The sequence below is a fragment of the Ambystoma mexicanum genome, chromosome 11 (genome assembly GCF_040938575.1).
Source record: "Ambystoma mexicanum isolate Mex_15411 chromosome 11, UKY_AmexF1_1, whole genome shotgun sequence".
NCBI lineage: Eukaryota > Metazoa > Chordata > Amphibia > Caudata > Ambystomatidae > Ambystoma > Ambystoma mexicanum.
The window spans coordinates 586,991,073-587,018,876 of NC_090934.1; positions in this window are offsets into that span (position 1 = coordinate 586,991,073).

Genomic DNA, 27,804 nt, shown 5'->3' on the forward strand with positions numbered 1-27,804 from the left:
ACATGCAATTAAAATCTTCTCCACATATGATATGACTATACATGTAGGGGCTTAATCGTGGGTATAAGGTCTGAAAAAACTTGGCAACGCTGTGATTAGGGGCATATGTGTTAACTAAACATGTGTCTACTTGTTACAGGAGGCCTTGTACTAGCACCATCCTGCCGTCATTGTCTGTTTTAATGTGCGTAACTTTAAAGGGTACTGAGGGTGTTATCCATATCAATACTACGTGAGCGTAAGCAAAATGCATGGAACCAAATGTTTGCCCTTTCCATTTACTCATTAATAATGCCTGTTGGGAGGCCACCAGGGGACGCACAGGTAATGGCTGCCTGAACACTGTGCTCCCGCCGAAGCTGGGCCATTTGTTGGGATTGAGCCCCCCCCGGACCTCCCAAGCGGACACACGAGGCCGGCCGACTTGGAGACCCCCTCGGGCTTCACCCGATCAAAAGAGCGACTCTCGGGGACCCTGCGTAGATGGAGGTCGGGCCTCGCGGCCCACAAGGGCAGAGCCGCAGGGCGAACCACCGGCCATGACTCATACGGAGAAGGCGCTCCCCAGCGCAGCAGGAGAATCATGCCAGAGAGCACAGCCCCCTCTGCCACCCAGCTCCCAGCCCTTGCGGAGAAAACACCCGGACGCGGGGCTGAGGCAGAGTAGCGAGAGGCGGGCTCCCACCGCTGCCTTCCCCCTGAGCCGGGGAGTGCACCCAGCGGAGGAGGGCCGGCGGCAGGAGATTTCACGCAACCCCGCACCCGGCATCCATACCCTGTCAGTGTGGGGGCCGGGGCCTAGCACCCCCCGGAACCTGCGAGAGTGATCGGGCTGCGAGGGGCAGGCCTGGGAGCAGAGGGACCCTGCGACATACCCCACAACATACCTGGGGTGACCGGACCCCCTGGGACACAGCCCCCCTCCCCGAGCGGGCCCAACAGAAACCTTGCGTGCCGGCCGTGGGCCTATATAAAACGGCCTGACTCGCGGTACGCCTGCCCCCGCTGAGGGAGCGGAGGCCCCCTCCCCGAAGGACTTAGGAGCTTTCCTGACCCGCCACCACTGAGGAGACAGGGGGAGAGATACCACCCAGGAAGGGTCAGGGAGTGACAGAATTTGAAAAAGGAACGGCGACAGTGGCCCCCTTGCCCGGGGAGGGCGCCCTGGGGGGGCTGACCTCCTGAGCCCCCGAAAAACATTCCCCCCCTCCCCCATATACAATAAGGGACACACAGCTGATCTCGGGGGTGAGACCCGGGTGCGTGGCCCCCACCTGGACCCGGTGGGGCGTGTGCCCGCCCAGAGGAATCCTCCCCACATAGGGCTCACCTCTCCCAACGGACTCACTTGTGCAACTCATCTTGGTCACTGCTAAGCGGGACCTGGTGCGGATCCCCAACACCTCAGGCCTGTGGTGGTCACCGCAGTGGGCACACCGCACAATCGAATGAACTGGCTGGAGACCCTGCAAGCTTATCGCTATAAGGAGGCCGGGCGCAATATCAAGGACCCTAACCACACGGGGGACATGGCCCAGCCGGAAGTCCCGGCGCAGTCCACAACAGCAATGGAAAGGGGCTTCGCCTCCATCCTTCAGGAAATTAGGGACATGCGATCAGACATCGCACAGAAATTTGAAAAAATGGACCACAGGGTGGACAAGGTCGAGGATAGGCTTCTGCAAGTGGAGACCAACTAGTCGACATCCACAACCCAGGAGGTGCAGATGGGCATGCGGCTGGCGGCCCTGGAGAAGAGGGACGAGGAGAGGGCCAGGCAGATGAATGACTATGAAAACAGGGAAAGGAGGAACAATCTTAGATTTTTTGGAATCCCTGAAGCGGAGGGTGAAACGGAGAGAGACTTAACCTGTGTGGTGAGGGACATCATCACCCTCCTGTTCGCTGAGGAGATGACTACAGAACTTACATTCGACCACGTGCACAGGGCGGACGGAAAGGCCGGGAGCCCCCGTTCAGACCTGGCCCGGATCCATTACTACACAGAAAATGCAAAGGTACTGGAAGAAGCGAGGAAGGCAGGTGTGATCACCTACAACAACACTGAGATCTCGATCTTTCAAGACCTCTCCGCCTACACGTTGGCGAAACGCAGAATGTGCCGCCCCCTAACACAACTATTAAAGGACAAAGGTGTGCGCTACAGGTGGGGGTACCCCTTCTCCTTGGCATTCGAATACATGGGTCAACAGACAATGCTAATTACAGAAGAAGATACAAGAGGGGCCATTGAGGACTATGTGACAGAGCCGACTCCCCGGAGTGGCCCAGTTGGCCCAGTAGCGATTGGCGAAGGTGTCTCTGGCCCGTCTGGCGCCAGGAGAAGGAAAACCAGTTTGAGGAAATACAGAAAGCTGAATACCCCACCGTCCGCAAGGGAAGGAGAACGTAATGATTCGGAAGACTGACGACTGGGGTGACCCGACCACTTGCAGATCGGGAATTGGAACATTGGAGGTTACGCCGAAGGCGGAGTCCCCTTGAACAGCAAGTAAAGCGGGGGCAATCGAGGGGACGAAGTAGAGGGGGGCTCACAAAAAACGAGCTTTCAATGATTGCCTGGCCGAGGAGGGTAGGCTGGTGGTCCGGCCAAATGCCAGTAATGGCGGAACTAACTGGCTGGATGCCAGGAAGGAGGGCGGGGGTACATGAGTTAGTTGGGGTTGTTCAGTTAGGGTTGGGGTTTAGGGGGCAGTTGGGGAAACGTTTAAAAAGTGTCCAAGCGGTGAGACAAAGGGAGCGGGAAGGGAGTAACGATGCCATTCGGTTGACCAAAAGAGAGGGAAACCTAGATTATGGCTGACTGCCTGCGGGGCCTGGGTGTGGATACCGTGAACATGCGGGGTCTGAACACCCCCACTAAGAGGTCTCTGGTTTGTAGAGAATTCAGGAGGGTGAAATTAGACCTGCTTTTCTTGCAAGAGACACACTGGGCATGGGGGAAAGAACCCAAAATGCGAGGGGGTGGAATTGGAGAGGTTTTCCACGCATCCCATAAAGTGAAGAAAAGAGGGTTGGCCATCTTGGTAGCAAGGGACGTAGGCTTTGACAAAGAGGCCACTCTGAAGGACCTGGAGGGCCGCTACTTGATGGTTAGGGGCTCACTGCAGTGCTCCCCCCTGACCCTTGGAGTAGTATACGACCCGAACGAACGTCAAGCCCAATTCTTGGAAGAAGTGAGGGAGAGGCTCAAGCTATTTGTGCAAGGCACGGTGGTGGTGGGGGGGATTTCAACATGGTCTGGACCCATCCATAGACAGAAAGCGGCTAGGCCCCCAAAGCACCAGGCCCGCAGACGAAGCCCTGGTGTGAAACTTCCAGAAGGTGAATGAGGAACTGGGCCTGGTTGACACAAACCTGACCCCCAGAACAGATGTCCCCTCATTCACGTACTATTCGGCCATCCACACCTCGTTCTCTAGGATAGATTACATTCTGGTGGACGAGACCCTCCGACCATATGTCACAGGCTATAAGGTAGACCCTGTCCCCTGGTCAGACCACGACATGGTCCGTGTCACCATAGAGGAGGGATGGCGTAGAGAGCGAAGAGGACGCTGGAAATGTAATGATGCCCTATTAAAGGACGAGGTCTATGCCCAGGAAGTCGTAGATGCCATAACAGAATTCTTTGAGCTTAATGATAACAGGGAGGTGGGCACACACACACTCTGGGACGCCTTCAAGGCAACCTTACAAGGAACCCTCATCAAAATAGGAGCTCTAAAGAAGAGGGTGAGAGAGGCCCAGGAGAAAACCCTGAGAGAAAAAATAGCCCATCTCCAGCCGGGGGGCACCCCAGATCAGACCCTTGAGCGCGACCGGGTGGCCTCCCTGGAGGATCTCAGGCTCCAGCTAAAGGACCTACTCCTTCACAAAACGGAGAGGAGTCTCCAGATGGTCAAGCAAAAATATTATGATAAAGGGGACAAAGCGGATAGGATCCTAGCTTGGAAGTTGAGAGAGGTCCAGAGAAGCAGAATGGTGAAGGAGGTAAGGAATGCCCAGGGGTCTCTTGGCTACGACTCTCTCCATATTGGAGAGGCTTTCCGCCAATACTATAAGACATTATATTCCTCAGAATATGACGGGGGCGATGCCCAGATAGAAGACTTCCTGAACTCCATCCAAATCCCGTCCCTGTGGAGGGAGATGGCGGAGGGGTTGGAGGGCCCTGTGACCAAGGATGAGGTGGAGAAGGTGATTAGTGGGATGAAGGTGGGAACTTCCCCCGGGGAAGATGGCTTTACTGTCTACTTTTATAAAAGATTCCGCTCCTCCCTAGCCCCGTACCTAGTAAGAGTTTTCAACTCCATGCTGGAGGGGGGAATCCTCCCCGGATCCATGATGGGGACCATAATAGCAGTGTTGCCAAAGGAAGGGAAGGACCCCGCAGAATGTTCCTCCTACCGCCCCATATCGTTGTTAAATATTGATGTAAAGATCCTGGCCAAGGTGGTGGGGAGGAGGATGGAGGGGATAATGCCGAAGCTAGTCCATGGGGACCAGGTGGGCTTCATTAGGGGAAGGCAGGAGTCAGATTACATTCGCAAAACAATAGATCTATTTCAATTCGCTCAAAATTCGGAGCTCGATGCATGCGTCCTCTCCCTAGACTCGGAGAAGGCCTTCGACAGGGTCCAATGGAGATACATGGAACTCCTCCTCCAAAAAATGGGCTTCGGGACCCACATTATGAGCTGGGTAACTGCCCTCTATAGGGCCCCCACAGCAAGGGTTCAAGTGAACAGGAAGCTGTCCGAACCATTCCCCCTATCCCGAGGAACAAGATTGCCCACTCTCCCCCCTGATATATGTCCTTATGAGGGAACCATTAGCCATATCGATCAGAGCTCACCCGGACATCAGGGGGATTAGAAGAGGTGAGGTTGAATTCAAACTTTCCCTGTTTGAGGATGACATTCTAGCCTACCTGGCAGACCCTGGCTCCTCGCTCCCCCCTTCCTGGCCCTGGTGGCTGCGTTTGGGCGCTTCTCGGCCTGAAAATCAACACTACGAAATCAGTCTTGCTCCCAATGAGGATACGTGACTCAGAACTAGACCCCCTGGACAGGTTTCATGGGATTGCATTGGGGAAGGACGCTATACGATACCTGGGTGTACTTCTTACCAGGGACCTATCGAAATTGGCCACCACTAACTATGACCCCATAATGGCTGGGATCACATCCGATTTGAGGAGATGGGGTAAGATGATTCTTTCTTGGTATGGCCGGATGACAGCAGTAAAGATGAACGTATTACCACGGCTTCTGTACCTTTTCACAGCGCTCCCAACCAGTGTCCCAGAACAGACTTTTAGAGACCTATGAAACGCAGTACGAGACTTTATATGGCAGGGGAAAACCCTGAGGACCAGGAGGGCCACCCTGACTCTGCCGAGGGAGGAGGGAGGATTTGGGTTGCTGGATTTTCACCTCTATTTCCGCGCCGCCCAGTTGCGCGTCCTCCTGGAACACATGAAAGAAGGATTGAGGACGTATTGGTCATATTTAGAGGACATGGATGCACACCCCCTAAAGGTCCGTGACCTCTTATGGGTGCTGCACAAGACGTTACCTAGATACTTGAAAACTCACCCGACCTTGGGGGTTCTCTGGGACATCTGGAAAGAAGGCCTCCATACCGCATACCTCACCACATGGCCATCCCCAATGACCTCCCTCTGGGGCCACCCTCTCAATCTGGGTAGTAAGGGGTTCCGGCAGTCCCAGACCTGGTCAGACATGGGAATGGAATGGGCAGGGCAGATGTTCAGAGAGGGCGAATTCCTAACCTACGAGGAACTGAGGGACGCTCTCGGACATGGGTCTCTTTCCTTCTTCGAATACCTCCGCCTTAAGGGCATCCTCTGCGACCAGTCATGGGGTCTAAACCTGAGGGGACAGTTGACCCCCTTCGAGAAGCTCCTAGACGCGGCGACTTCGAGGAAGGGAGAGGTATCTAGTATGTACAAAATTTTAAATACTTACGACCTCCAGGGAAGGAGGAGTTTCCGCGCGTTCTGGAATGACCTGGCAGGAGAAGAGATTTCAGAGGATGCCTTGTCAAGAATATTCAAAATAGCATTCCATGGGAACTTATTCACCTCAGACATGGAACATAACTTTAAGATTCTGCAGGGGTGGCATAAGGACCCAGTAAAATTGTCAAAGATGTTCCCATGGATGTCACCAAGGTGCCCGAGGGGGTGTGGACAGGCAGGCTCCAGGAGCCACATCTGGTGGCATTGCCCGAAAGTCCAGGCTTTCGTGGGAGTCAGTGAGAGGCTGGATTGCGGAAGTAACTGTCATGATCACTGCTTCCAAGGAGCCAGGACCAGCCCAACGTCCTTGGAAGCAGGCCCCTAACCTTAATCCTAGGCACCAGCCGGTCCCCACTGGGACCTTTTGGACCTTGTCCGTGGCGCCGGTGGCGCCAGGCTCATCAATGCCTTCGGTCCCGGCACTGGATGCGCCGGGCTCATAATATATATGAAGATGCTTGGGTGGACTTACCTGCAGCAGACCATGCTGCTTACTTACCAGCTGCATAGGAATCCTCAGTAAGCCGGAACTACTTTCTTACCTGGGTGGGGCAAGCTCCACCCCCTTGATACAACACTGGAACTCTTCTGGAACAGGAACTCTTTTCTTACCTAGGCGGGGCCGTGGAGGAAGACGCCTCATCACTCCAAGGCTATTTAAACCACACCCGATTGATGAAACGTGCTTCGCGTTATTCTGCATCTGCAGCAGAACGCTCACCAAGTCTGTTCCAGCTTCTCTTCCTCCGATCCTGAACCTGCAAGAACAATACTTACCACTCCTGTATCCAGTCTTCAGCAGAACCTGCAAGAACAATACTTACCATTCCTGAATCCAGTCTTCAGCAGCACCTGTAAAGATAAGAAACAACAGGTTAGCACGGCAACCTTCACATGCGGCGCATTCCTCACCCCATTCATCGGCAGCGACCATTTCTTCACGCTGCATCTCCGCCTGTGAAAACAGAAGCATAGTTATTACTTACCAGCACTCCGTGCATTCCGGATGTTTTCAACGCTGCGACCCAGCATCTGAAATACAAAAGAAAAGACATTAGACAGGTATTTACTTACGCCCATCGCGCTCGCCACAATAGAACGCCTGCAAATACTCTGGCGTTTTCCAGTAACTCTTCAGTACGAACTCACAGCTGCAAGAGAAAAGAGACAGTTAGAGCGCTTGCAATTACTTACGCATCTCCAAGCGCTTCGTCCCAAGGCTCTGGCTCCAGCTTCGGCTCTCTTCACACCATCTTCTATTCCAAGAGCCCTGCAAAACAAATAGGAGAAAGCATCATATCAAGCCCTGTTCTATATTACGTGCCCACGCACCTAAAGACTATAAGGACTAAAAAGGTGTCCGGAAACTCACCGCTCGTGCAGTTAACGGCGGTAGCGATCCTCTGATGTCAAGAGGCCTACGTTTCACCCAGTGAAGGAACTGGCAACGGCACCCTGCACCAGACGCAGATGGAGAGTCCAGCATTCACCTATCTAAGGTGAGCACGTTGACCTGGGGGCTCTACGGAGAAGCTAGGAAGAGAGAGAGAGGGAGAGAGGGACACTCAACAGCCCAGATCATTAACCCCCATATTCTTTCACCTGCAGAAATCTCACCCTTCGAGTTCGACACACAGTGCGAAGAGGCTCAGCCCCAGAAGCCAATCGAGTCCTGCACATCACTTTTCGAGTCACAGACACCTTCCTGCCTAGACCAGCGCCTCCGTGGGAATCAGGTGAGCGTTACAGAACGCAAAGCCCACCACAAAACTCCTACCCAGGCGCAATGGAAACCTCGGACATTGATCAATTGGCCCAATTGCTTGGGGAACTCAGAGCAGAAGTACATGCGGCTCGTCAGGAAACAAACTCTCTAAGAAGAGAGCTGATAATATCCAAGGAGCGAACAGAGGACCTCGCTAGGCAATTGCTACAAACGCAGGCAGGACAGACACCTTTGCCCGCTCCAGGAGGCAGTTTTCCTTCAGCATCCTCAAATCCAGTGCAAATCAATCTACCTGGTAATGTGCCTTTGGCTCCGCCCGAACGCTTTTCTGGTGACCCAAAGAAATTTGCAGTGTTTATTAACCAGTGCCGCCTACACTTCTTATGTCGACCAGCTGCCTTCCCAACAGATCAGACCAAGGTGGCTTTCGTGCTTTCTTATCTCAGTGGCAGTGCCGCAGATTGGTCGATCCCTTTAGTTACTCAGGACGATCCGGTTCTTCATGATTTCCAGGCCTTCCAGTCCAGCATGGAGAAACTGTTCGCAAGACATGCACAAGGGCAGGCCTTGGACAATGAACTCCTTTCGTTACGACAGGGTAATCAAGACCTCTTGACTTATATTGCTTCTTTCAACAGACTTATAGTGGAAACTCAATGGCCTGAGGATAAAAGAATAACGCTTTTCTACAGAGGCCTGCGTGGAGAGCTCAAGGATGTTTTAGCTCAAGTTGTGAATCCTCCACAAGAATGCTCAGACTATATTGACTTAGTTGTCCAATTGGACCACAGATTACAGAACAGGAAGGCTGATCGTTCCAAATTCGATACCCGAGTGTTTTCTAAACCACAGACCTCTACTAGGGGAGCTGACACTGTGGAACCCATGCAAATAGGGGGCATGAAAGTACCTTTAACCCAAAAAGAGCGGGAAATAAGAAGACAGCTGCAATTATGCCTCTATTGCGGAAACTCGGGGCACTTTCTTCGAGACTGTCCAGTGAAACCTGCTAAGAAGGCTGTAGGAGCTGCAGATACCAGTACCACAAATTCTGAGCAGGGAAACGACCTAGCCCGACAAGTGTAGAGGTCCTCTTGCCGAGCGTTAAAATCTGTCCCGTGACCTCGCATTTCGTGGTGCCTATGGTCCTCATTAGCCCTGAACGTCCGGATCGTTTACATGCAATTGAAGCTTACATCGACAGCGGCGCAATCGGTAATTATGTGGACCGTGAAATGGTATCAAGGATGAATCTACCTCTTGTCCCTAAGGCAGTAAAAGACGTCATTACTACAGTGGATGGCACGGAGATAGCCTCCGGACCAGTAACGCACGCCACCCAAGAAGTGACGTTAGTGAGCCAAGATGGACACCGGGAGAAAATCGTGTTCGATGTGATCAAGGCCCCTCAGTTCCAGATCATTCTGGGAATTCCTTGGTTAGAGAAGCACAATCCTCAGATCGATTGGCGAGCAAAGACGGTTCAGTTTCCAGAATGTTTTACCACTTGTTATCCTCGGCCTGATGTTTCACTGGCGGCAATCTCTTCCGAGGTTCCCAAATTACCTCCCGAATGCCAGGAATTCCAGGACGTCTTTCGGAAGGACCAAGCTAACACCCTGCCTCCTCATAGGTCTTACGACTGTCAAATAGATCTGATACCCGGAACAACTCCTCCTTGCAGTAGGATTTATGCCCTCACCGAGCCAGAGAATCTTCACCTCAGACAATATCTGGACCAATACCTAGCTAACGGGTTTATCCGTCCTTCTAAATCTCCAGCTTCCTCGGCTTTGTTCTTCGTTCCGAAAAAGGAAGGAGACCTTAGAACTTGTATAGATTACCGCGCCCTGAATCAGATCACCGTTAAAAACAGATACCCGTTACCTTTGATCCCTGAACTCCTGGACCAAGTCAAAGACGCATGTATATATACAAAGTTGGATCTCAGAGGAGCCTACAACTTGGTACGAATAAAGGAGGGCGATGAATGGAAGACGGCCTTCCGCACCAAGTATGGGCTGTTTGAGTATCAAGTTATGCCCTTTGGACTTTGTAACGCTCCTGCCGCCTTCCAGTATTTTATGAACGATGTCCTTAGAGAACTCATAGATGTGTGTGTTGTTGTCTACATTGATGACATCCTCGTCTATTCATCATCTGAAGAGGAACATCAGAAACACGTTAAAGCAGTCCTCGAGAGATTACGTCAACATAACCTTTTTGCTAAGCTTGAAAAATGCGTTTTCAACGTAACTGAAGTTGAGTTCCTGGGATTCATATTGTCACCTAACGGAGACCATTTGGATTCAAAAAAAGTCGATGCGATCATCAAGTGGCCTTCACCAACCTCTGTAAAAGGAGTTCAAAGCATGTTAGGTTTCGCTAACTTTTACCGTAGATTAATTCCTGAATTCTCTCGAATTGTCCAACCCATCACCGCTCTGTTAAAGAAGAACAAACGTTTTGAGTGGTCTCCGATAGGGGAAGTCAATTCATCTCCCACTTTTGGCGAAGTTGCTGTCGTTTAGCCCAAATTGATGTGAGACTTTCAACCAGTCACCATCCCCAAACTGACGGACAAACCGAGAGGACAAATCAAACTCTAGAGCAATATCTACGTTGCATGCTCCAACAAACTGAAAACCCTTGGAAGGACATTCTTTGGATCGCGGAGTACGCTTATAACAATTCGACTCATTCTGGAACCGGGAAGACTCCCTTCTTCCTATTATATGGACACCATCCTAGAACCTCGAACCTGGATCCTCCCCAAGAAATTGAAGCACCTGCTGTGGATCACTTGCACTCTGAGATCACTCATGCTTTTAAGGAAGCCACTGCCCATCTGCAAAGAGCTAAAGCTCAATTCAAGAAAGGAGCAGATCAACACCGTAAAGAGGCCCCTCACTACGCAGTAGGAGATCAGGTCTGGTTATCCACTAAGCATCTGCCTCTAAAAGGACCCCGCACCTTCATTCCGAGATACCTTGGACCCTATCTCATCTCTGCTATAATTAATCTGGTGGCTGTCAAATTGGAATTACCTTCGCATATGAAAATACATCCCGTATTCCATGTCTCCTTACTAAAACCAGTACAACCAGAAACCCGATTGACCGAACTCCCGGAACCCGTTTTAGTAGATGGAGAACTTGAATTCGAAGTAAAGAACATCCTAGACTCCAAAATCTCCAAATCTAAATTATATTATCTGGTTGATTGGAAAGGATACGGCCCCCAGGAAAGGTCTTGGGAACCCTCAGAATATGTCCATGCACCTCGTCTGGTCAAGAAATTCCATCTGAATCACCCCGACAAACCAAAACCCCCGGAGAAGACACGCTTGGGAGGGGCCTTGAGGGGGGGTACTGTCATGATCACTGCTTCCAAGGAGCCAGGACCAGCCCAACGTCCTTGGAAGCAGGCCCCTAACCTTAATCCTAGGCACCAGCCGGTCCCCACTGGGACCTTTTGGACCTTGTCCTGGCGCCGGTGGCGCCAGGCTCATCAATGCCATCGGTCCCGGCACTGAAAGCGCCGGGCTCATAATATATATGAAGATGCTTGGGTGGACTTACCTGCAGCAGACCATGCTGCTTACTTACCAGCTGCATAGGATTCCTCAGTAAGCCGGAACTACTTTCTTACCTGGGTGGGGCAAGCTCCACTCCCTGGATACAACACTGGAACTCTTCTGGAACAGGAACTCTTTTCTTACCTAGGCGGGGCCGTGGAGGAAGATGCCTCATCACTCCAAGGCTATTTAAACCACACCCGATTGATGAAACGTGCTTCGCGTTATTCTGCATCTGCAGCAGAACGCTCACCGAGTCTGTTCCAGCTTCTCTTCCTCCGATTCTGAACCTGCAAGAACAATACTTACCACTCCTGTATCCAGTCTTCAGCAGAACCTGCAAGAACAATACTTACCATTCCTGAATCCAGTCTTCAGCAGCACCTGTAAAGATAAGAAACAACAGGTTAGCACGGCAACCTTCACATGCGGCGCATTCCTCACCTGATTCATCGGCAGCGACCATTTCTTCACGCTGCATCTCCGCCTGTGAAAACAGAAGCATAGTTATTACTTACCAGCACTCCGTGCATTCCGGATGTTTTCAACGCTGCGACCCAGCATCTGAAATACAAAAGAAAAGACATTAGACAGGTATTTACTTACGCCCATCGCGCTCGCCACAATAGAACGCCTGCAAATACTCCGGCGTTTTCCAGTAACTCTTCAGCACGAACTCACAGCTGCAAGAGAAAAGAGACAGTTAGAGCGCTTGCAATTACTTACGCATCTCCAAGCGCTTCGTCCCAAGGCTCTGGCTCCAGCTTCGGCTCTCTTCACACCATCTTCTATTCCAAGAGCCCTGCAAAACAAATAGGAGAAAGCATCATATCAAGCCCTGTTCTATATTACGTGCCCACGCACCTAAAGACTATAAGGACTAAAAAGGTGTCCGGAAACTCACCGCTCGTGCAGTTAATGGCGGTAGCGATCCTCTGATGTCAAGAGGCCTACGTTTCACCCAGTGAAGGAACTGGCAACGGCACCCTGCACCAGACGCAGATGGAGAGTCCAGCATTCACCTATCTAAGGTGAGCACGTTGACCTGGGGGCTCTACGGAGAAGCTAGGAAGAGAGAGAGAGGGAGAGAGGGACACTCAACAGCCCAGATCATTAACCCCCATATTCTTTCACCTGCAGAAATCTCACCCTTCGAGTTCGACACACAGTGCGAAGAGGCTCAGCCCCAGAAGCCAATCGAGTCCTGCACATCACTTTTCGAGTCACAGACACCTTCCTGCCTAGACCAGCGCCTCCGTGGGAATCAGGTGAGCGTTACAGTAACAGAGGATCTCCTCCCACTAAACCCGCTAACGATGCTGTTGGAGCTCCCTTCGGAGGACACACAATTATACCGATACCCAAGGATGTAGGAGACAATGCTGAGGGCAGGCAGAGTAGCCCTGGCACAGAAATGGAAGAGCCCGGAAACCCCTTCCAAGGAAGATTGGATTATAAAGGTGAAAAACATGTTTTTGATGGACAAGCTGACTGCTATGTTGAACAATGACACTGGCTCATTCCTTACAAACTGGTATGGAGTGCAACAGTCCTGGGGATGGGACGTTCACTGATTCCGAGGCAAAGATCCCAGCCCGAGCGGAGCGGGTCCAGTCCTGAGACGTGTGGTAATTGACCTGGGGACCCACGACCCGGGGAAAGCCAGTCGGAGACATGGTCACTAATCGCATCTTCTCCTAAGCACAGGATACGGAGAGAACATTCAGAGTCTCCCTAGATGAAAACTCTGGTCCGGACACAGGGATGGGGGCGGGCCGGTGTTGGAGCAGGGGAATAGGGGGTTGACGGGGTAAGGGGTTAATCACTTTTTGCATCAAACCTGTTGTATTGTTTAAAAATGCGAATAAAAACCAAAAGTTTAAAATAATGCCTGTTTTTCAGTCGTGAGATGTGTTTCTTGCAGGAAGGTGGTATCAGCCTTCCTTCTTATGAGATATGTAAACACTCTATGGGCCTCATTACAAGTTTGGTGGTAGCCAAAAAAAAATGCTCCCCATTCCTATTTGAGCCCCATAGTGATCAATGGGAATGGGGAGGTCGGATGCACCGGCACCATTCAGAATGGTGCTGGAACATCCGACATGCTCTGCACGCGGGTGCCGGTATGCCCACCAGGTCAGACATGGCGGGTGGGAAGGCACCAGCGAGCAGAACTTGTAGTTTGCCAGTCCGGTAACAACGGTACCAGCAAGCTTACCGGTACCGTTGTTATCGGACCGGCAAACTTATAATGAGGCCCATTCTCTTTACGTATGCATTCAGACCCTGTACATTCCAGGTAAGTGCATTTAAATTTCCTGCCATTTGCCTCTTTTCCTTCCTATTCGGCCACCCAACCATGACCGTCTCTTAAGTATCCTCCTCCACCCTCTTGGCGCTTCTTTCCAAAATGCAGTGCTGGTCCCCCCGTTCAATATACATGCAGGCAACCCATTCCCCCCCATAAACCTCCGCAGCATCCCCAACTGAAAAAAACTGCCTAGCTTTGTTGCTCTTGCTCAGGCTTGTCCGCTTCTCGCATTCCCCGCAAGCTGTTATTGGGCCTCATTACGACCCCGTCGGTAGCCGTGCCAGTAAAAATGGCACGGCTGCTGCCAGAGTTGTATTTTTTTCTGGCGCCTGATTTTGGGGAATTACCAGGGCATTGCAGCCTACTTAGTGCCTACAAAACTTTGTTTATGGCTATTGTATGTGTTGGCCATAAAGTGCTATATGTCCCAGATGACACCAGTGATTACAAGTCAAAGGGCCTCAATATGAGTTTGGTGGTATCTCAGCAGTAAGGGTTCTATCAGAGCCTTGGCGGTATCCCGGCGGTATTACCGGTATTACCGCCGGGATGCCACCAACACAAATAGCGTTACCGTGACTCAGTCCGGCACTATTAGCCCCTGATCATGAGTAGCAGTGCAGAGATACGCCCCCATCACCCATTGGGTCTATTGGACCCATGAGGTTGTGGGGCGCTATTACCACCAGCGATAATAGCGCTGATGGTAATAGCACTGAAAATGGCAGAAAACGGGTGGTAAGGGGACATTTTTACCTCTAGCAAAAATCTGGTGGTAAAACTCCCACTTACTGCCCATCTCATGATTGGGCCAACCCTTAAATGCGGAGGTATTAGGACTGAGGCCCAACTCAATAAGACCCTAAATCTGCAGAGGTACTAGCAAATGGATTTACAGTTACCGCCATTTGGTCCGGCCGAATTACCTCCGGATTACAAGTGGCGGTATGGCGGTGTTAGTCCCCATTTATGAGGCCTCATTAGGAGTGTACTGGTCTGGAAAAAATGGTGGAAAAAATGCGGGTAATTGCAGATCCAGTATTTTCTTCCAGACCGGCACACTTCAAGTTTGACGGTGTGGACCACAGATCTCCTGGCAGGACCTGACCTGCTGGGAGTTGAGGCCCCTACCGGCAAATAAAATAATTATTTAAAATTCTAAAAGAACTAGAAAACCCTCTCCAGACACCTGTTTGAAAGACAAATCCTGGTGCACCAGTATTCAAAACGCACTCAACAACAAAACTACAAGATTCCAAACTAAAATAGAGGACAAACGTCAACAACTCTCTAATAACAAGGTCACTAACCCTAGCCTACCTACGTCCAACACCAGATCGGGCTTCACATTTAAGAAAGTTACCACAGCTGAAGTTCGAAAAATCATCTCCTCCTTAAAACCATCAAACTGCAAAGGGGACAGCTGTCCCGCCAAGATCATAAAAGACACAGCTAGAGAGCTTTCCCCCTTCATCATCAAACTTATTAACCTATCCTTCATCAATAACTCAGTCCCCAGCAACCTAAAACAATCATGGGTTCTCCCACTCCTGAAAAAGCAATCCCTAGATCTAGCCATCCCCACTAACTACAGGCCTATCACCACAGTCCCATTCCTACTAAAAATCCTGGACAGAGTCGCCTACATCCAAATTCAGGAATACCTGGAAGCCAACCAACTGCTAGGAATACGTCAATCTGGCTTCAGACCTCAACGCGGAACAGAAACTGCCCTTGTTGATCTCAAAAGCCAGATTGATGAAATTAAAGACAAAGGCAATGCCGCGATTCCACTCCTCCTAGACCTCTCAGCAGCCTTTGATTTGGTCACCCACAAAATCCTCTGTAGTCACCTAGCCACTGCAGCTCACTTCTCCTCTTCTGCCATCACCTGGATACAATCTTTCCTGGCAAATAGAACCATGCGGGTCTTCTCAACAACTGCTGCAGCAGACCCCATCCCCATCTCATGCGGGGTCCCACAGGGCTCCTGTGTATCCCCCACTTTGTACAACATATTTACAAAGCCTCTATTTGACCAACTGGTCCGTCTGGGTGTCACCTAAACGAATTACGCAGATGACACCCAGATACTCCTCACCATCACAGGCAATTACCAAGCAGACGTCACCCGGATCAACGAAATATTCTCCATCATTCAGGCATGCATGGCCTCTCATGGCCTCTGCCTGAATGATGAGAAGACTGAGCTCCTCATCGTCGGCTCCCCCAGCTAACTAACTAAACTTAGTCCCAGTTACAATAACATCATGATCGATGTTCACACCATCCCTATTGCCAAAAGCGTGAAAACCCTTGGCTTCTACATGGATGCCAACACTAACCTCTCCAAACAAACCAATATGAACACCTCAGCCTCAGCCTATACCGGCAAGCTTATCAGGGCCAGCAGACCTTTCTTATCACCCAATAGCTGCCTCACTCTCGCCAGAGCCCTTATACAACCCAAACTGGACTACTGCAACAGGCTGTACCTAGGAGCTAACCAATCCGTAATTAACAAACTACAGGTGCTACATAATAACGCTCTGCGCGCAGCCCTCAACATTCCCAGGCGAGAGCATATCTCCACTGCTAGGAAATCCTGCAAATGGCTCTCCATACGCCAGAAAATTGACTTGAAAACCATCTGCCTCACGTACAAGTCCCTTAATCACCTAGCACCACCATATCTAGCTAATAAATTCACCATGAAACCTGCCACCAGAACCACCAGATCCTCCAACACTCTATGCTTTACAGTGCCCAGATTCCACCTAAAAAGAGCCGGAGGGACCAGCTTCACAGTACTCGCCTCCCAACTTTGGAACACCCTACCGCTCAACATCAAAACTATCGCGTCATTCCAGATCTTTAGGAAGCAGGTTATCAGCTGGCTCCTGAACAAAGAATAGCACCACTGACTCCTGACCTCACATCCCCCGCTCGGTAAACTGCTGCATGTATTGTAAATGACTGAATATTGAAATTGTATATTGCCAACTATACATTGTTTAAACATATAACTGTAAATTGTATTCCTTATACAATATATGTATGTAACATAAGTATGGATGTATGTATTATGTATGTAACACAAAGATACTTCACATTTATGTAACCGTCTTCGTAAGCGCCCTTCTACCTCTGGGTTTGGAGCGCTATACAAATAAATAAACAAACAAACAACATGAATCACCAGCACGGTTACTAATGGTGCCGATGATTCAGGAAATCCCATCCCATATAGGACTCCCTGGGAATGCATATTTACCAGCACTCCACCACCTGTAATATCCCAACGAGTGGCAGAGACGGTAAGTGCAGTGTACCGGTATCCCGCAGGTGATACCGGCAAAATTATAATCAGGATGGGGATGTCAGCTGAGTTTCCACCAGCAGTAATTCCACCGGCAGTAATTCCGCAAAATAAAATTCAGTTTTTAGGTGGTAAGGTGGCGGAATTACCTCCAGTATTTTGCTGAAGGTTTTTCCTCCACGTTACCTCCAACCGCATAGTTCGGCACGGCAGTAATGCAATGGTAACTGAGTTACCATTGCATCACCACCGTTTTTGGCCACACCACCAAACTCATATCTCAATCCCTGAAGCACAACTGCATTATTATTCACTCCATTCCCATTATACCACATTACCCTAGTGGAAAGTCAACAATGTCCCCCCATTACCTTCATGACCAATCTCCTTGGGTACATCCTGAAGTGCTCCATACTTTCTCAAGAACGATGACAATTCCATCTCTCTAGAGGGCCTCAGATCGTGGAGGGCGGCAGTTAAAATCCCATCTCATACATTTCTCTTGCCTTTAAAGCCAACTCCTTTTCCCCTGGCACAAATAACCTTTTCCATTGTATAACCAGGCAGGCCCTGGCCGCTTGATGGGCAAAATGCACTATATGTGGGACGTGCCGCTACCCCTTGTCTACTTTCTCTAAACTAAAAAGCACCAGCATTGGGTCCAGCTCCCTTTCAATCCCCTCAAGATCCCTGATCTATCTAAGCACCTTCTTCCAAAATCTCTGTACCTTCATGCAACCCCACAACATGTACTAGTATCTAGGCCTTTCCCCACATTCCCTCCATCAGCCCCTGGTTACCACCAGGAACCTCTTAGAGAGGCATACTGGATCGTATCACAACTTTTATGCTGATGATACCCAACATTCCTTGTCTTTTTCTTCTTTTACTCCCACTATTCATTTTAATCTCTCTGCTATCCAAACTTGGATGCCTGATCATTTTAAAAACTGAAGTTCTCTTTTTTCTAGCCTCTACTATTCCTTCTATGTCCTCTCCTCCATTTGTCCTGTTTCCCCTTCTCACCTATTTCTCTTACTGCAATCTTCGTATTTATCTTGATACCAATCTTTCTTTTTCTCACCATATCTCTATTTCTTGTCATTCTTGTCGATTACATCTGTTTCATATCTGTAAGGTTAGGCCCTTTCTTACCTTTAGTGCCATTAAACATATGATATCTTCACTTATTTTTTCCAGGCTATTCCACTGTTCTATACTACTGGTTGGTCTTCCTGTTTCTCGTCTTTCCCCTCTAAAGTCTATCTTTAACTCATCAATGTGTCTTCTTTTCTTGCTTTCCCCTCATGATTCCATTTCTACCTCGTTTTCTTCTCTTGGATGGCTACTTTTCACTCACAACTTCAATTCAATTTTCTTTGTATGGTATTTAAATCTCTTCATGGCCTTGCGCCAATCTAACTTGCATTCCTTGTGTCCTTCTCTGCCCCTCCTCGGGTTCTCCACTGTCAATCTCTCTTATCTGTTCCTTATCTTTCCTGTGCACAATCATGCTTGAGTTCTTTTTCACTGCTTGCTACCTTTCACTGGAATGCTCTTCCCCTTTCTTTCCGCTCTATTGATTCTTACTCCGCTTTTCGCATTGCTTTGAAAAACTTTCTTTCACAATCTTAACTATATTATTTTCTTTTCTTGAACTGTTTATTTATTATTTATTTCTTTGATCATTTTTCAAATTAAGTTGTACTGTACATTGGTTCTGTTCACTGCCTTGGCTTAGGGCACTATATAAATGATAAATAAAAACAAATACAAATAAAAATACTATACAGCCATAGTCTATACTCTTTTCTGGCCACCGTCAATCCTTCTATCTCAGGATCCACCCTGATCCACTCAGAAAATGGTTCTATAGAAAGGACGAATAACAATTGTGACAATGGGCAACCCTGTCTAGCTCCCCTCCTTAACTTAAAGGTCCCTGATCCCTTCCTATTTACCATCACCTGGACTGAGGTGTCTGTACATAACACACAGATCCCCTCAGAATACCTTCTCCAAACCTCATCTTCTACAGGTGCGCCAGCAGAAACCCCTTTTCGGCATCCAACACTAGAAGAGGTGTGTCTCACTCTCTCCTCCTTGTAAATTACATTACATTTAGAGAGTTCCTGAGTGTATCCGCTCTCTGCTGGCCCTCAATAAAACCTACTTGGTCTGGGTGTTTTAGGTGAGCCATCAGAGGCGCCAGCCTAGTTGCCATTATTTTCGTGAAAGTCGTTTCATTCACATTCAATAAGGATATGGGGCAGTAGGATTAACATCTAGTTGGGTCCCTACCCACTTTAGGAATTACTGATATCATCACTTTACTAAAAGAGGGGTGGCCCTCCCCATGTTGAAGAGTTTGGCTAAATGTGGTAACAACATCAGTGTTGTTACTACAACGTGTCTCTGTCCTCACCCTCGGCCTTACCTGAGGGCAAACTGTCTATCAATGCCTGTATCTTTGCTGTGGTACTAGTGGAATCCAAACAGGTTTGCATAAAATCTTGCAAAGATCTCTACAATACCCTCAGGGGTCTCGTGCACAACCCCCTCATGGTCCCATATCTTGTCCACCCACCTGTCTGCTCATTGTGCCCTGAGTCTAGAAGCCAACAGAGCATCAGCCTTGTCACCCTTCTCATTGTCTTTCAGTTTCAGAAACTTCAGCTTCCGAACTGTGTTTCCCAGACTGAGCGACTTCACTATCAGGTGATTCTGTTGGAGACTCAAACGTTCATCTCTAAGGCAATTTCTCTCCTTGCCGGAAATTCTCCATTAGGGTCCTCTCCCTTTTACGCCAGGCCCCTTGCCTAATTAACAAGCCCCTCCAAGTTGCCTTCCCACATCCCACACAGTGCATGTCTCAATCTCACTATGTCATTCAATTCAAAGTACGTGTGAATCCCCTGATCCAGCTGCTCTGCAAAGACATGATCCCGCCAGCGGGAGTCGTAGCACCTCTATTTGGAGTCCCTTCTATTGAGACCAGCCATCACCACCTCCATATAGACCAAATCTTGATCGAACCAGCCTACCGGTGTCAGCCCACAACTGAGCACCCTATTCTCAAACCTCTTCCCCATCAGAAAATAATCTATTCTCGTATATGTATTGTGCACGGTGGAATTTAAAAGTGGAACCCCTCTCCAGAGTGTGAACATTACTCCAAATATCAGACAGTCCTATGGCCCCCAAGATGTGTCAACAATCGCCTCCCTATTAGGAAGCGGGCACCTCCTGTGACTCCTTCAATGAGCACCTATCTAGGTCCCGGTCACACACAAATTGAAGTGGCCACACACTGTCACCACATCTCCTCTTATGGAAAAAATGCATCCAAAGCCTGCTGACTGAAGGCCAGCAGTCCCTTATGCACATATGAGCTCTTTAGAATTCATGAACTGCTTCAGGTAAAGCATCATTTCACCAGTGACAGGGTGCACAATCTAATACATGGGCTGCTTCTCATCCCCTTTTTCTGCTGTGCAATACCATGCAGGTGCTCATGCCTTTTTCAATCACTCCCATTTCCCTGGTGTGCTGAGAGAGCAACAGATCCCGACTTGAGAGGTGGCCAAGAGCCTGAGTGTCTTCCGAGTGAGTGATGATCCTATAGTCTTCCCCCTCATATTCAAACATCAATGCAAATGGGTATGCCCATCGATACCGGATACCTTTATTGGAGAGCCACAATGTCAATTGGTGGCAGTCTCTCCTCCTTAACAGTGTGATGCCTGACAGGTCCTGGTAAATTCTTATCTTCACCACTTTGTACTCCAAATCCTGCATAGTCCTTGCTCAAGCCAACACCTTTGCCTTTTCTTTGCATCGATGAAAATGAACCACAACTGAACGATTGCCCTTGCCATAGGAAGTCCCTCCTCTATGTGCTCACTCAAGCAGAACTTTTTTTCCTCCCTCCTTCTTGAAGAGGCGGTTGATGAACTATGTTATCTGCTTCTCCACCACTCCTCGAGATTCCCCATCCCTCTCTGTCAGCCCCAAGACTTACAGATTATTTCTCTATTTGCGGTTCTCCAAATCATTCTTCCTCTCTCACCTCTATCTCGGTGATCCTCGGATACAGCCTTATTTCGAACAAATCCACATTCAACTGATTCTTTTTTTCCAGGCCTTCCCCTTATGCCTCTTCCATCCCTACCCACCCTCTTAGGTCTTCTATGGAGGCTTGTATGTCCCCTCGCAATGCTTTGATCTCAGCCAGGATACTCCTAATGTCTTAGTTGCTAGCTAGGGTGGAGGGCAGCTCTGTGAGAAAGGGTTCACCCTCAGCCATCTTGGCTGGTGTTCTCCAAAATCACTGTAGTGTGGCGATCATAGTCACCAGCCTGGCTGCTCCCCGACTTTCCAGCATCTCTGGCCCACCAGAGCTATGGTCCCCATGCCTCTCCTAGTTCTTCAGTCTCATGGCCACTCCCAAACCTTAGGGAGAATGGGAACACCACAGAGGTACCAGGCTGGTGTAACCACCCTCATCAATTGCCAATTGTGCTACACAAAGTTTGCCTTCTCAGTAACTCAGCTGTGTCACTCACAACACACCCTGCCATGTCTGGTCTCTCAGACCCTTCACCACTTATCTCCTACTGGCTGCAGCTCTCTGTCTTGTACCTCCAGCGTGTCAGCTGTGAGCTCGGAGAGCTCTGCACTCCATGGTGCAGTGTGCGTGCACCGTACCTGGTCCCACTGGGCCCTACGCTCCTCCTCCCCTGGCCCCATCCCGTGATGGACAGTCAGCTATGGGTGAGTGACTTAGAGCCTCCACGGGCCCCACCGGAACCTCAGCAAATGCCAACCTTCCACACCACCTCCACCTTTTCAAGCCTTAACCCAGAAGGTGAGGCCATAAGGGGGCACATGGACATCGGGCATCCGTGCAGCTCTCATGCCATGTGGGACAGGGCCAGCATTGTGGCCCTTTCAGGGGGAGGGAGGGAGTCCAGGTAGGGATCCCAACCTAACCTGACCATGGTGCCCGAGGGGAGGCAGGCCCCCCTCACCCCACCTTACCTGCACAGATACTGGCCTCCACAGGACCCAGGAAGGCCAGCAAGCTCCTGCACCGGAGCCACAAGATGTGAAGAAAAGCAGAGTGCATCATGCCATGGGGCACAGAGAGCAGCACAACACTGGCTGCCCGATACCGAGAATGCAACAATGGTATGTGTGCACAACACCCACAGCACAGGCCAGCAATGGAGCGCCGGAATCTGTGCAGTGACAAGCATCTACTAGGACACCAGGGATATCATTATTATATTAAAAGGCCCAATGGAAGCCCTCCAAACTAAGACCTTAGACCCCATCAGAGTCAATGTTGGAAAGGGGCAGGGCATACAAGCCCACTTAAGCCCTCTCTGACCCTTCCCTTGAACACACACCCTCAAGGAAGGTAAGTTATTCACTAAGGTAAGTTGGTCAGTCCCAGGAGGGGGTGGGGTATTTAAGTGAGTGTGTTTGAATGGTTTGGGGGGGTTAGTTGGGTGAGGACAGGAGGTGGAGGTGGAGGAGAACGTCTGAGAGATCAGAGGAGGAGAGACTGAAAGGAGAGACCAAAAGGAGTGTGGGGCCTATTATAATGAGGCGGTCTGAGAAGTATGTGTGTTTTAAAGAGGAGAGTGTGAGAAGTAGGGACAGAAGAGGAGTAGAGCTGTGATAATAGCAGTAGTGGCAAAGGTAGTAGTTTGAAGTGTAAATAGTGGATTAGGGGAGTATCGAGTGAGGACATTGTAGTAAGTAGTAGTAGTGGTAGTGGGGGTAAGGGATAATATTGGAAGTGGAGTAGGTAGGACAGAGTGGTAGTGATTAGAAGAAGCAGAAGAACTCTGGTATGTAGTAGAGAATTATAGTAAGGGTTAAGTACGGAGTAGGAATAGTAGGAGAGACAGAATGAGAAGAGTGACAGTGAGTCAGAGAATAGGACTAACTATTAGGATAGAGTGAGACAGAGATTTCACTGGGAGAATAACTGAGGTAATAGGAAATAGCAACTGTGAGAAGTGAAGGAGTTGAGAAGTAAGCAGAGCAGTCAGATCAAAGGGTGGCGGTGGAAAGGAAGAGTGAGAGATCAAAGGGATTGTAGCATGGTGGGAGGAGAACATCTCTGAGACCAGTGTACAGAGGGTCAGGATAGAATGTGTGTGCCAGGACAACAAGTGGCATGGAGTGGATAAAAGGCACCTTCCCTATACTCCCTAGTACTCTATGTGGGCAAGGAGAGGGAGAGTTAGAATAACCTTAGGGAGGCAGGTAGCCAACGCCTTAGGAAAGCCACACAATCCCAGGTAGAACAATAGACAATAGGGGTCACCTGGCTGTAGTAATAACACCCCATTAGGGATGCCTAGGTTTGGAAGGTGGGGACACGGCTGGGCTAGACACGATAGAAACGGACAGCCCTACACTAACTTCTATCTGTTGTACAGTCCCAATAAAGAACCTTGGACTTACTACCTGAATAATCGTGGTTCTTTGTGGCAGGCCGCCCCGTCACACAGGGCACTCTCCCGCTCCTCCGCGTCTGCCTGCACACTACAGCTGGGATCACGGGGAATATAAAGTTCTGTGGCTGAGAGGTCTTCTCACAGATACACATCGCCACTCGGTCCCACTGTGGGCCTTTCAAAATCATCTCCTCCCTTACCTTTTACTTTAATGATTATTGTTATATCTTCAACATTGTCTCACACTGTGGCTTAAAAAAGTATTTTTTTTCTGCTGTGCTTGACTGTCCTATGACATGTATCTGTCTTTGGCTCTCCAGATTGGACTGCAAATCCCATCTGCCCTAGTCCGTAAATTCAAAGGTGAAAGATCATAGCGGTTGTAGACTTAAACATTTGGAGAGCCACAGGTTGCAGATTCCATTGCTGTGATGTTCTCTTTCGTGCAGAGACTTTAGTTATTCTCTACTCTTCCTTTGTGTTCAGCTGCTCCTTAATGGAGAATCCATTTTACATGTTGATCTTAATGCCAGGTGTGAAGGTGAGGGTATCACTTATTTTCAGAAATCAACTCTCCTACAGGCTTTTGCCAACCTTTACTGCATCCTCTTTTTAATTATTACCAATCAGCGTATCACTTGGTTCTCTGTCTAACCACATATTCCAACGTATGTATCTCTTTGCAGGCCTTGATTCTGAGTTGTTCGAGCAATGTCTTTATGTGTTGTTGTCAGTGCTAACAGAACACAAGTATAATATACATTGGCATGAGTTAAATATTCCTAAATGTTTGTCATCTCAAACTATGTTGCACATGGTTATTATCTCTTGGCTTTATCTATTCTTAAACACTATATTACTGTTCCCAATCATATAAAGGGGAGTATTGTCATTTTAAAAGGGTTATATCTAAAATTGCTTTGTGAAATGATACCCCATTGAACTGGACTGGCCTAAACTGTTCATCTGTCTATCACTGTCAAGCTGTCTGTTATCAGACTGCCGCAATGTGAGCGGGCCAGCGCTATAAAAGAAGTTCCATTCAAGATTTCTTCACATTCTTAGAATTTTCTTTGTACTGTTGACTGTCATCCAGTTGAGTTCTCAAATGTGGATGATCTTTTTGCTGCTAATATTGTAATTTATACGTGGAACCACTGGGAGATCCCGTTTTATCACCACCCATCATTATGCAGATGATACCAAATTCTATTTACCTGTGCCCACTGGGGAGGGCATTCATCATCTACAACATTTCTTCAAAGTCACAGAAGAATGGATTGACACTGTTAACCTAAACTGTAATCATTTTAAAACATAATTTCTTCCGTTTAGCCGAAATAAATGTACCAATCAAATTCAATCTTCCTGCCTTCACTTGCAATTGTGAGTACATGTCTGAAACTTAATCCTGCAGCCAATTTGCTTGATTGTATCTTAGATACTAAGTTAAGTATGAAACTCCATGTATCAAAGAAGGTTCTCCTGGTTTACTATCAATTATCTTTTCGTCAAAAGGTTAAGGATTATCTACAGACTACCTTAATCCGCTAACCGGTTAATTCACTAGTTCTCTTTCATGCTGAAGTCTAGATTTCCACCGTGAGACCATTGAAAGTGACATTTCTCTCAGCAGTTAAATGGATTGCAGGAGGTAGGGCATTTGGTTCACACTTACCTGTTTTGAATATCTTAAATTATCTTCCTTTCAATTTATGATGTCTCCTATTCAAAGGATTAAGTCCCCTACCTTGCCTCGAAAAGTCATCTTTAAAAGAAAAAACTGACGTTCTCATGATCAAAATAAACATCCCTTTGGGATGCCCAAGTTGAAAAACCCCAAGCGCAGAAGATGGCACTATTACTTGACAAACTGCCCCATCTTTGAATATTTTCAGAAAACTGTTAAAAACAATGTGTTCCCAAGTAGGAATTTAAGTGAGTGGGTACCTATCTTTGTATGTTTTTAATATCTTCCTATGTGTTATTGAATTGTTTCAGTGGTATTTGAATATTGCATTTTGTTCTGCATTTGACTGAACATTGGATTGACGTATTGTACTGATTATTATTGGACTGCTGTACAGCACCCCGTTAATCCCTTCCTGATAAGGTTTGTGCTTTAAGAAATCTTTAAATAAAATAAATAAATAATATAAGATATTGTAGAAACTGCTGGGCCTCTTAAAATAAAGCTGCTGGAGAACGCAGTTACAGCCCGTTGGTACAGGCAAGTTCTTAGGCACAATAGTATTATTTGAGAAGACTGGAGAGAACAAGATGGATGAAGCTTTCCTGGAGCTGAAGGGTTTTCAACAAGGTATGGTTCGTATTTCCAATGCTAAAACCTCATACTTTGCTAAACAGATCACAGCGTCTACAAGTACAGTCAGAACCTTTCAAGTAGAGAAGCAGTGCATTAATCCTATAGAGAAATGCTGTGAACGCATCTCTCCTGTCATTGAGAAATGAGCATTCATTCAAAGGGACTTGCAAGATTCTGTGTAGGTGCTTCCAAATCCTTTATACTCACCATGACTTGTTCTTGTCTCTGGCACATTTGCACCAGTTATATAGCATCTTAAAAACATACAGAAAAAACAGCTGATGGGCTTCCCATCCATTTTCTAAATAAACGTTTCCATAATATCTTGCACATTTGGTATAACATTTGTAATGCTTCCCGCTCCCAGGGAATTTCCCCCAATAAACCAATGGTTGACGTAATTTCACCTTCCTTAAAACAGAACTTAACTTTTATGTTTTAGGTGCATTGAGACCTATTACAAGACTCCCATTCCGATGACAGGTAATGGAAATAGTGAATGACACAAAGCATTTATCCCATATGAAATAGTCCAAGATTCTTGCACGACACCGTACAGAGACTGCCACCCTCAAGTTGGTGGATACAAACCTTGTGGTTGCTGATGAATGAGGTCCCATGAATGGTCATGCTGTGGGTGTCTTATAGGGTGGACCATATGGCACTCGTCTTCATACTCTCTCAAGGGATGGTCTTAGAGGACACCGTTTTGGAATGATTTACATCTTAAAATTCTGGAGGACTTCAATCTGTCCAGGTGGGTCCTGCCTGATATTCCCCCCGCCCCTTGCAATAAGGAGCACCCCAAAAGCTCAATGTTTGCACAGATATTGTTAAACATTTAGATGTCACCTTTGAGGAGTTAGCGGCTGAGTGTGGCATCTCTATTCATTAGTAAACTGATGAAACCCAGTTATATCTGAGGGTGATGTTCACCAACTGGGGCTGTCATTCCATTAGTGATTTGTTTGGAAGTTGAAGTTAATGCACAGCACAAAGCACGTGTTTCTGCTCTTTGTACCGGGTGGACAGGATAGTTTGATTCGGTCCTAGTAATCCAGACTAACCAGGACGGCATTGACCCCACACCTGGGATTGCTACCTGTGCCCTTTGTCTTCTGCTGTACAGCTGACTGTCCCCCAGAAGGTTCCCTTAGCCCAATATCAAACATCTTTGCTCCGGCAGCTGAACCCCCATTTTCCATCTCCCCATTTCTGTCCTAATGTAGAGGCATTGGAGGTATATCATATTGGTATTTCCGGGGCACCTCCCCTCTCCCCTTTCTATATCCATAGGTATTTCCAATGTACCCTTCAACCTTGGAAATCGTGAAATACAACCATACTTCACACATTCTGTTTAGCTTGTACCTGCTCTGATTGGAAACTATTATCACATTTAAAATAGGGTGCCTGGTTTACATCTCCCCCCAGCCCACATCCTCTGTATTTGTGGTGAAGATTTGGGACGATACCCAAGTTCACGAAAGTACATTTTTTCTTCAACTTGATATCCCCAGCACAATGACCCCAATCAGGCTTCCTCTCATGTTATTCCTAGATTGTGCTTAACAGCCCTTCTTCTCTTTCAGAGTCACCTGCTCTTGTTCCATTACTCAGAGGACTAACATGTTAAATGTTAATTAAGTATTGTCATTGGATGTGTTGTGTAATGGGTTTGATTAACTTTAAGGGTTGTGCAACATTTCATACGCTTTTAGGCCAGGGTCAAATGCTTTTTTACTAAAGTAAAATAGTACAATAAAAACGGCATCTATGCCACCTATGAATGAATTTCTCTCTTTGACACAGCGTGAGCTAGCAAGTACGACAAAAACCACACGTTTAATTTTTCTGTTACACCACTCATCACCCAAATCTTCTGGCCACACCCAAAATGGTCTTTATTTTTTAAGTGAATTTTACTGTAAAATACATGTCACATTGCATCTGTTTAGAACTTTTGAAAGAAGCACTGATTTCGTGCGATCGCTGCTCCTCCACC